An 11,249-nucleotide genomic window follows, 5' to 3' on the forward strand; every position below is an offset into this window, starting at 1 on the left:
ATGGGTGTGTATTCCTGAATTTTCACCATACTCCATATAGGACTATTTGTTTTGAGCAAATCTATAGCTATTATCTAAATAGGATTATCTAGTTCCAAACTTGAGCAAGACAAGTTCACAGCCACACATCTCTCAAATTGTTACAAATCTAGGGGGAAATCAGAAAGAAGCTAGGTTTATTGCATGTCTTACAGAACCCCTATTAGATACCTTTGGGTTGGATTGAATAAAACATTTGTCAATAGATTTGTTAAAGGAGATTTGAAAAGATATCTTTCTTGCCTACATGTTTCTGTTATAAAGGAGTTAAGAATTAATCAAAGAATTTAAGAACTGTCAAACAAAGACTCAGGTCAAGTGAGATTGAATAGTGAAAAAGTGTTGGGTAGGTGAGCTCCAGATAAATTTTTTGAGTCATTGACTCTTAATTAAGAGTCACCAACTGGAACAAACAGTAGGCTCAACCCAAATAATTCCATCAAATACTGGCAGAGGATGATGTTCAAAGTCATCCCCTGGTCAGCAGGGCAACAGCTAGTATGAAAAAAGTGCACAACTGTCTTGTGGGCCAAGTGTCAAAGTAGAGGGTTATGTCAGACCATTTTAAGGTGTGTGTGAGCATGCGTGCTCAAGTCATGCCCGACTCTTTGTGACCTATGAACTCTAGCCCACCAAGTTCCTCTGTCCACGGGATTCTCTAGGCAGGAATACTCGTGTGGGTTGCCATTTCCTCCTCCAGGGGCTTTTTCCCAGGAGTCCTGCATTGGCAGGTGGGTTATTTACCACTGAGCCACCGGGGAAGCCCTTTTAAGATGTGGTCAATTATTAATGACACCATTGCTACTGAATAATGGATTCTATTTGTTATTTTCTTCAGCAAACCTTTACTAAACTCTTATTCTGTGGCATACACAGATGCTAGAAAGAGAACATGGCTTAGGGATGGCATTATGAAAATTTATCATTTAGGACAGTGTTTGGAAAATGATAGCTTACAGACCAAATCTAACTTGCAGCCTGTTTTAATAAACTCTTATTGGAACACAGCCATACTCATGTATTTATATATTGACCATGGTAGCTGCTTTGGCTAAGTGAAGTTACAACAGAGATCATATGACCCACAAAGCCTAGAACATTTAAGATCTGACTTTTTCAGGAAAAATAAAGTTTGCTTATCTTCCAAGTAATAGGAGTCATAGCCTAAATTCATTACAGGTACGCAGTTGCTGAGTCAAGTTATCATCCATTCCAAATCCCCATGGTAACTGTTTTAGAGTCAAAACTAATTCATTATCAGTAAATACACTGCCATCTGCCTTTAAGTCAGAGTTTTCCAAACTGACTTCCAACCCAGAATGTGGCCCAAGTGTTGCATCACTGTTTTAATTCAGAAGCAGGAGACCACAGCATACAGCCTGTTATTGATAGACCTCGGCCTTTGTTATCTGGTCATCTGTCTGAATATATATCTGAATATTTCTACCAAAGGAGATTCTCATGTAAAATCTAAAGTACATTTTGACTTTGAACAACTTTGGCCAGTTTGCAAACTGGTCAGTGAAAGTGTGCATGAAGTCCAAAGGAAGACAGGACACATGGGATAGAGGCCTGATTCAGCCCCTTGCCAGGCTGGTGCCCTTGGCTAGCATGCTTGCTCCACCTCCCAGACATCAGCCCTGTCCTGAGAGGGGTCAGAGGGAACGTACAGTCCAGTCCTCCTCCTGGGGTCTCTCTATGGTAAGGTCCTTGGCTTTGTCTCAGAACATATCAGCAGGGAGATGACAGGGTCTTCTGCATAGTCATCCCTCATGGAGAAGTAGGAGCCCTCTCCCTGCCAGAAAGGAAAAGCAGATCACTGCTCCCCACATCCTCAGAGCATGGATCCACCATGAAGGGATATTGTGGTGCTGTGTAGTGAACCAATTGCTTCCCTATGGAAGGGCTTCTCAAGAGGAATGAAGGGACCTATGCTTAGGGTAAACAAATGAGTTGTCAGTTCTAAATTGAAAAGAAGGGAAAGAATATTATGATGTTATTTGTCAAGATAGTTTTCCTTTCACAGATTCTATTTCCAAAAAGGTATTACTCTTATGAAATATTATGAAATATTACTCTTATGAAATATTATTATTAATGTAGCTTATATATTCTGACCCCCTTTGCATGGACATAAATATGAATAAATAATAATGAGTGACATTATTTTATATTGCAAGTTTTTATTTATTAAGATAGTTGAAATTATTCTAGTTTAACATCAACTGCAGCTGCTCTATTATTCAATTATTCCATCCAAGATATTATAAATAATAATCATGACTGCTTTTAATGTTATCCCCTGAAAGGAGTAGATTACCTTCCCAGTGGAGAAACATTAACCATCCTATGATGTTGACTTCAGGGAATAGCTCTTCTCATCCTGTGCCCTTCATCCTCCTCGGGATCCCAGGATTGGAGAATTCTGTTTCCAGTTGCCTTTCCATTCTGTGCCATGTATGTTGTGGCTCTAGTCGGCAATATCACTCTCCTTCATGTAATTCGAACTGACCCCACCTTGCATGAGCCCATGTACCTCTTTCTGGCCATGCTGGCTACCACTGACCTGGTCCTCTCCACGTCCACACAACCTAAAATGCTGGCCATATTCTGGTTTCACGATCATGAGATTGAATACCGTGCCTGCCTCACCCAGTTGTTCTTCATCCATGCCTTTTCTTCAGTGGAGTCCGGATTGCTCACGGCTATGGCCTTGGACCGTTACGTGGCTATCTGCTCCCCACTGCATCACTCTAGTATCCTGACCCTGGCTGTCGTGGGTAAACTGGGGGGCAGATGTGATGATGAGAGGGCTTCTGTGAGTGAGTCCCTTCTGCTTTATGGTGTCCAGGATGTGCTTCTGCCCCATTCAGATCATCCCCCAGTCATACTGTGAGCACATGGCTGTGCTGAAGTTGGTGTGTGCTGACACCAGAGTTAATCATGCATATGGGCTCTTTGCAGCCTTCTCTGTGGTTGGCTTTGATGTTATTTTCATCAGGGTATCCTATGTGATGATCTGGAGATCTATGCTGTGGTTACCTTCAGGTGAAGCCCAGTCCAAAGCTTTTGGCACATGTGCCTCCCAAGTCATCTTGGCTTTTTATGCCCCTGCTCTCTTTACTTTTCTCACCCACTGCTTTGGATATCAAGTGCCCCAAATGGTACATGTCATGTTAGCTATTCTCTATCTCCTGGTACCTCCCATGCTCAACCCCATCATCTACGGAGTTAGAACCAAACAGATCAGGGACAGGGTTGTTCAAGGATGTTGTGGAAAAGACCCTTGAGTCAAAGCTTAGGGATATGACCATCCCAGTCACCCCACTGATCTGGGGACATAAATAGAGAAGGCTCAACACGATATTGCATATTGTCAGGAGATCATCTCTATGAACAACTGACTCAGAAGATAGCCATCCTCCTGAAGCCACAGGGGCAATTTTCAGGATACTCTGAATATGATTCTCTGAAAAAAGTTATTGATAATGAACACAGGGTTGACCTATGTTCATCATTAGAAAAGAAAAGAGTAAAAGACATGCTCACCTATCAAATTTGTGAAGATCTGAAAAGAATATCATCTTCCATGGACAAACAAGATGACATTTCCTCTTGAATGGTTGGTAGAAGGATAAGTTGGTATACCTTGTGATAAAGGAATTTAGAAATTTCCATGGAAACTGTTTAAAAGTTCTGTATCTTCCCCAAGCTTGTAATTTATTTATAGAAATAGAATTGCTTCCTATGGATTCATTATTTATAAAAATAAGAGCAGGAAAACATTCAAATATGGATTTATAAGAAAGCAGATATAGTAATGACCAATTGAATGTTATTTATCATTTAAATACTGTATTTTCAAAATGTATCTAATGGTGTGGGAATGATCAAGATATAATGTGAAACTGAAAAAAGATTGCCCATATGGCTGATTTCAATTCTAAAAAGGAATATAGGTGCATAGAAATGGATTCAGGAAATGCATCCTAATGCTATAACAATTAATGACAGTACTGAGATTTGTGGTATTTCGATGTTCTTTTTGCACCTTTGTGTATTTCTCAAAATTATTCATGATTGAAAAGTTTAGTTTCAGTGTGAGAAAAAAAAGTAATTGAAATAACAATAAAACTATACCAAAGAGGTTAATTCAGTGCCAAAGCCTAGAGGGGTGGCGTGGACAATCTGAGAGCATTAGGGACTCTGTAATAATTTCCAGAAATGTTTGGAAATATAGACATAACATTGCTGCCATACATAATATTGCTGACAGTATCTTGAGACTGCTAATATTGAGAATTAGGTAGACTAAATGCTGGTCTGTCTTAACAAAATTTGCTGATGCTCTGATGATAATTGATTTCAAATGAAATTTTGGAAAAAAATTGAGGAAGGAGCATCTCCTTGAAAATAACTGTTGTCGAGTTGAAGATAGTAAGAAAGTCACTAGAAATTTTGTTATTTATTAATATTCAATTTCCTTTTAAATGAAAATTTTAAGGTATATTAAAAACTACATGTCCTTCATTTTTCTTATTTTTTTCAACTTTTTTGAGTTGTATGAAGCATACAAATATTTGCACATATTTAATGCATACATTTTGATGAGTTTGAACATAGGTGTATACCTCTGATACCATCACCACAATCAAGGTGATAAACATATGTATCACATTTACAGTATCTGTACTTTTATTCTCATGCACTGCTCTCTTGTCAAAGCCAATGGTGAAGAAGGTCCTAAAATAGAGGCTCTTATGTTATTAAAACCAACATCAGATGAAGGTGCTTTAAGAGAAATCAGAAGTATTTGTTTTTCACAAGAGAAACAGCTAATGAAGCTTAAAGGAGCCTTCAGAAATGAATGGATATTCTGAAGGACCATTGTCAAAATCTCTAAATTTTAGAGTTCTGAGGAACCATGATCCCCTTATTAGCAAATCAATAAATAATTATGATTCTCTCCCTTTGTCTTTTAAAATTTATTTTATGGCTGTATAACTTGAAACAATAAAATGCAAATGTTTGTAATGCATAGTTTAATGAGTTCGTGCACGCACACTCAGTCTCTTGAGTTGTGTCTGGCTCTTTGAGACCCTATGGATTGTAGCTTGCCAGACTCCTTTGTCTATGCAATTCTCCAGGCAAGAATACTGGATATGTGGCCGTGCCTTCCTCCAGAGGGTATTCCTAACTCAGGGATTGAACCCCAGTTTCCTGCGTCTCCTGCATTGCAAGCATATTCTTTATCTACTGAGTCACCTAGGAAGCCCCAGTTGAATGAGTTCTGACTCATGTAAATGCCTGTGTGGGTACCCGCCCATTTAAGATATAGAAAATTTCTATCACTTGATAAAGATTTTTGCTGCCTCTTTGAATTTAAACACCCCCTTCATCCCAAGCAGGCAATTCCTGATCTGATTTCTTTCTCTATATATTATTATTTTTCCTTCCAAAACTTGAGCCTTATGTCTAGCTCAGAATACAGCTTTTCAGATTCATCCATATTGTTGAATGTACCTGAGTGATTCATTTCCTATTATTGCTCAGTAGTATGTTTTGTTTTTTCTACATACCTCAATTGTTATCTTTCTCCCTTCCTTCAGCCCTAATTTACATATGCTCTTGTAGCTATATAAAATATGATATATTCATTTTTCATTTATTTGAACTTTAAAGCGAGTCAGTTTTGATTTAAATGTGTTTAAAAACATGTTATTCAATAGAGAATCTAACATACATACTATGACTAGGAAAAAATGATGACATTATTCTGCATAACTAAACACATATCACTGCAAAAGAAAGCATTCATTCAACAAAATAAATTATTTTTTTTGACTCTGATTCAATATGTCATATTTTGTTTAATTTACATTGGACCATGGATTTCTGGGGAAACTTTCTCATATCACTAGCATTCAAATTGTCTTTCATTTTGCTCACTAGGATAAAGACAAGCTTTTAGCATCATCTCACTAATGACTTTCTGCTAATTATTCTTAATGGTGCTAAAAGCTTTCAAAATTTCATGAGCATACAAACATCCCTATCCTCTTGTTAAAATGAAAATTCTGTTTCATTAGGTCTGAGGGCAGGCCTGAATCAGGAATTTCTGACAACACTTCCACTTTGAGGCCCTATTTTGTGCAAGACTTTAATACATTCTGCACTTTTAAAGGCGTGTTGGAATGCTCTTTTCTTGAGATTACTTTACATGGCACCCTTCAGTAATTTATACTTAACAATTCTAATCGGTTGTTGAAATTTTGTTGCATATATATTTCCTTTTGCTAAAATACATAATCCACTGTTAATCAAAAAATATGGGTGTGACATTTAAATGATAAATTTTCTATGTGTTCTGCCAGTGTAAAATGTCTCTCTGATTTTTTCCTTTTATACTTCGTTGATAGATTGACTACATATACAGAATTACTAGGCTTTAAATAATTTTCTTTGAACACTTTAAGGTTTACCTAAATACAGTGAATGAGAGTAAAGTTAGCATTCTGGTTCTGTGTGTCTACACTCTAAAACCTTAACCTCTCTGTGCCTTAGATTCTCTACCTGTACAATGAGAAGGCTGATACCTATTTCATTGGGTTGTTGTAGAGAATACATAACTACACGGTTTAAAATCCTCTAGAGTACAACCTGGCACAGAGAAACTATTAAACAAATGTCACACATTCATTACTAGGCCTGAGTAGCCTAAAACTAAATGTCTTTCTTTTGAAGTTGATAAGTTCCGTATTTTAAAGCCTTAGTCTCCAGTCTTTATCCTGGCATGCTGAAACTCCACAGTATTATTTCCACAAATACTTTTTTCCCAGTTCTTTATCTTCCCCTTCTTTACAGAGTAGTGTTTTATTGGATAAATGTTGCAAAATTTCATTAATCTCTGATTGACAGATATTTGGGTTTCCACATTTTAGCTGTTATTATGTACACAGCTACTTTAAATATGCTCTTTTTATCAACTGAAATATAGTTGAATCACAAAGTTATGATATTCCTACTTTTTGTTGTAAGTATTAACCAATTATTTGGTGTATGCAACTTGAAGTGGGCCTGCTTCATCAAAATAAGCCTGACTTTGTTAGAAGTAGCCAAAAAGATTCCTGATGGGGCTGTCCTCAGTGCCTGAGGGCCCCAAGTGCCCCGCAGTTTTTTTCAGCACTTAGTGTCCCAATGCATTTTGTTTAGTTATTCTAATGATTTTGTATTTGTATCTCTTTGTGGTTTGAATTTTCATTTCCCTAATGAACAATGAGTTGAGCGTATTTTCATGCATGTACTGGATGCTCATTTACTTCCCTTTGTGAAGTGTCTCTTAAATCATAGGCTTAGATTTTTAATGAGTTCTTTATCTCTCTACTGATTGTGAAATTTTGTTTTTCAGATACAAGCAATGTGATTATTTTCTTCATCTGTGGGTTTCTTTTTCACCTTTATATCTTTTGTAGGTTGATGAAGTTTAAATACTTATTTTTTTTCTTTAAAATCTGTTTTGTGTCCTAAGAAATCTTTACTTTCCTTCAGTTCATGACAATATTATCCTATTAATTTTTCTCATAATATTTATAGCTTTAGCTTCTAAATTTAGGTTTATACTATATTGCAAAAAAAGATGTTTTACTTTGAGGTAGGAATTAAATTTCATTTTGGTTTTTATACAAATACCCAGTTGTTCTAGGCACATATTTTTCTGTCACTGAAGTTCATTGATTTCGCTGATGAAAATTACTTAATTATATTTGGGGCTGTTTCTGACTTCTTCCTGATTTTCTTCTACAGTGTATTGATCTATTCTTCAATAAAGAAAAGATTACCTCTTGGATATGTGGAACACTAAGCATGTATGTTCTGTAGCATCATATGTAGATGAACAATTTCCTTGGAGCTATATTAAAAAATCCAATGGCTCATGTTAAGTGAATTATTTACAGATGATGTCTTAGAATAATGTAAAAAATGCATTTATTGTTATATTAGTTTGCAATGGTTTGCTTAACAATGTAACAAAAGCTGAGTGGCTTAAACAACAGAAATTGATTGTGTCACAGTTTTGGAGCTTAGAGGTCCAAGATTAAGGTGTCACCAGGGCTGATTCCTTCTAATGGCTCTGAAGAAGAACCTGTACCTTGCATATCTCTTAGCTTCTGGTGATTTTCTGGAAACCTTGCCATATTAACATATTAACATAATCTCTGACTTCATGTATACATGGCATTCTTTTTGTGTGCAAGTCTCAGTTCAGTTCAGTTCAGCTCAATAGCTCAGTCATGTCTGACTCTTTGCAACCCCATGGAATACAGCATGTCAGGCTCCCCTGTCCATCACCAACTCCGAAGCATTGTCAAACTCATGTCCATAGAGTTGGTGATGCCATCCAACCATCTCATCCTCTGTCATCCCCTTCTCCTTTGCCCTCAATCTTTCCCAGCATCAGGGTCTTTTCAAATTATCAGCTCTTCACATCAGGTGTCCAAAGTATTGGAGTTTCAGCTTCAGCGTCAGTCCTTCCAATGAATATTCAGGACTGATTTCCTTTAGGATTGACTGTTTGGATCTTCTTGCAGTCCAAGGGACTCTCAAGAGTCTTCTCCAACACCACAGTTCAGAAGCATCACTTCTTCAGTGCTCAGCTTTCTTTATAGTCCAACTCTCATATCCATACATGACTTCTTGAAAAACCATAACTTTGACTAGATGGACTTTGTCAGCAAAGCAATATCTCTGCTTTTTAATATGTTGGCTAGGTTGGTCATAGCTTTTCTTCCAAGGAGCATGCATCATTTAATTTCATGGCTGCGGTCACCATCTGCAGTGATTTTTGCAGCCCCAAAAATAAATTCTGTCCATCTATTTGCCATGAAGTGATGGAACTAGATGACATGATCTTCATTTTTCTGAATGTGGAGTTTTAAGCCAGCTTTTTCACTCTCCTCTTTTACTTTCATCAAGTGGCTCTTTAGTTCTTCTTCACTTTCTGCCATAAAGGTAGTGTCATCTGCATATCTGAGGTTATTGATATTTCTCCCGACAATCTTAATTACAGCTTGTGCTTCATACAGCCAAGTATTTCACATGATGTACTCTGCATATAAGTTAAATAAACAGGGTGACAATATACAGCCTTGATGTACTCCTTTCCTGATTTGGAACCAGTCTGTTGTTCCATGTCCAGTTCCAACTGTCACTTCTTAAGCTGCATACAGAGTTCTCAGGAGGCAGATCAGGTAGTCTGGTATTCCCATCTCGAAGAATTCTCCACAGTTTGTTGTGATCTGCAAAGTCAAAGGCTTTGCATAGTCAATAAAGCAGAAGTAGATGTTTTTTGGAAATTTTGCCTTTTTGATGACCCAGCAGATGTTGGCAATTTGATCTCTGGTTCCTCTGCCTTTTCTAAATCCAGCTTGAACATCTTGAAGTTCACAGTTCACATCTTGTTGAAGCCTGGCTTGGAAAATTTTGATCATTCCTTTGTTAACATGTGAAAAGAGTGCAATTGTGCAATAGTTTGAACATTCTTTGGCATTGCCTTTCTTTGGGATTGGAATGAAAACTGACCTTTTCCAGTCCTGTGGCCAATGCTGAGTTTTCCAAATTTCCTGGCATATTGAGTGCAGCATTTTTACAGCATCATCTTTTAGGATTTGAAATAGCTTGACTGGAATCCCATCACCTCCACTAGCTTTGTTCATAGTGATGCTTCCTAAGGCTCATTTGACTTTGCATTCCAGGATGTCTGGCTCTAGGTAAGTGATCACACAATCATAGTTATCTAGGTCATGAAGATCTTTTTCGTAAAGTTCTTCTGTGGATTCTTGCCACCTCTTCTTAATATCTTCTGCTTCTGTTAGGTCCATACCATTTCTGTCCTTTATTGTGACCACCTTTGCATGCAATGTTCCATTGGTATCTCTCATTTTCTTGAAGAGATCTCTAGTCTCCCATTTTATTGTTTTCCTCTATTTCTTTGCATTGATCACTAAGGAAGACTTTCTTATCTCTCCTTGCTATTCTTTGGAACTCGGCATTCAGATGGGTGTATCTTTTCTTTTCTTTTCTCCTTTGTCTTTAGCATCCCTTCTTTTCTCAGTTATTTTTAAGGCCTCCTCAGACAACCATTTTGCCCCTTTGCATTTCTTTTTCTTGGGTATGGTCTTGATCAGAGTCTCCTGTACAATGTCACAAACGCTTGTCCATAATTCTTCAGGCACTCTGCCTATCAGATCTCGTCCCTTGAATCTATTTGTTACTTCCACTGTAAATTGTAAGAGATTCGATTCAGGTTGTACCTGAATGGTCTAGTGGTTTTCTGTACTTTCTTCAATTTAAGTCTGAATTTGGAAAGAAGGAGTTCATGATCTGAACCACAGCCAGCTCTTGGTCTTGTTTCGCTGACTCTATACAGTGTCTCCATATTTGGCTGCAAAGAATATAATCAATCTGATTACAGTATTGACCATCTGGTGATGTCCATGGGTAGAGTCTTCTCTTGTGTTGTTGGAAGAGGGTGTTTGTTATGACCAGTGGTTCTCTTATGAAAACTCTATTAGCCTTTGTCCTTCTTCATTTTGTACTCCAAGGCCAAATTTGTCTGTTACTCCAGGTATCTCTTGACTTCTTACTTTTGCATTCCAGTACCCTATAAGGAAAAGGACATCTTTTTTGGATGTTAGTTCTAGAAAGTCTTGTAGGTCTACATAGACTCATTCACCTTCAGCTTCTTTATCATTACTAGTTGGGGCATAGACTTGTATTTCTGTGATATTGAATGGTTTGCCTTGGAAACGAACAGAGATCATTCTATTATTTTTGAGACTGCATACAAGTACTGCATTCTGGACCCTTTTGTTGACTATGATGGCTACTCCATTTCTTCTAAGGGTTTCTTGCCCACAGTAGTAAATATAATGGTCATCTGATTTAAATTTGCCCATTCCAGTCCATTTTAGTTCACTGATTCCTAAAATGTTGATCTTCACTCTTGCCATCTCCTGTTTGATCACTTCCAATTTACCTTGATTCATGGAGCTAACTTTCCAGGTTCCTATGCTATATTGTTCTTTACAGCATTGAACTTTACTTCCATCACCAGTCACATCCACAACTGGGTGTTGTTTTTGCTTTGGTTCTTTCTCTTCATTCTTTCTGGAGTTAATCCTCCTCTCTTCTCCAGTAGCATATTGGGCACC

General features: G+C 37.5%; 1 pseudogene; it reads left to right on the forward strand.

Annotated features, from left to right (window-relative positions):
• The first annotated feature begins 2,382 nt into the window (after positions 1-2,382).
• Positions 2,383-3,329, forward strand: LOC138093125 (olfactory receptor 52R1-like; annotated as a pseudogene).
• Positions 3,330-11,249: the final 7,920 nt, after the last annotated feature.

This window comes from Capricornis sumatraensis, chromosome 16, assembly GCF_032405125.1.
Source record: "Capricornis sumatraensis isolate serow.1 chromosome 16, serow.2, whole genome shotgun sequence".
NCBI lineage: Eukaryota > Metazoa > Chordata > Mammalia > Artiodactyla > Bovidae > Capricornis > Capricornis sumatraensis.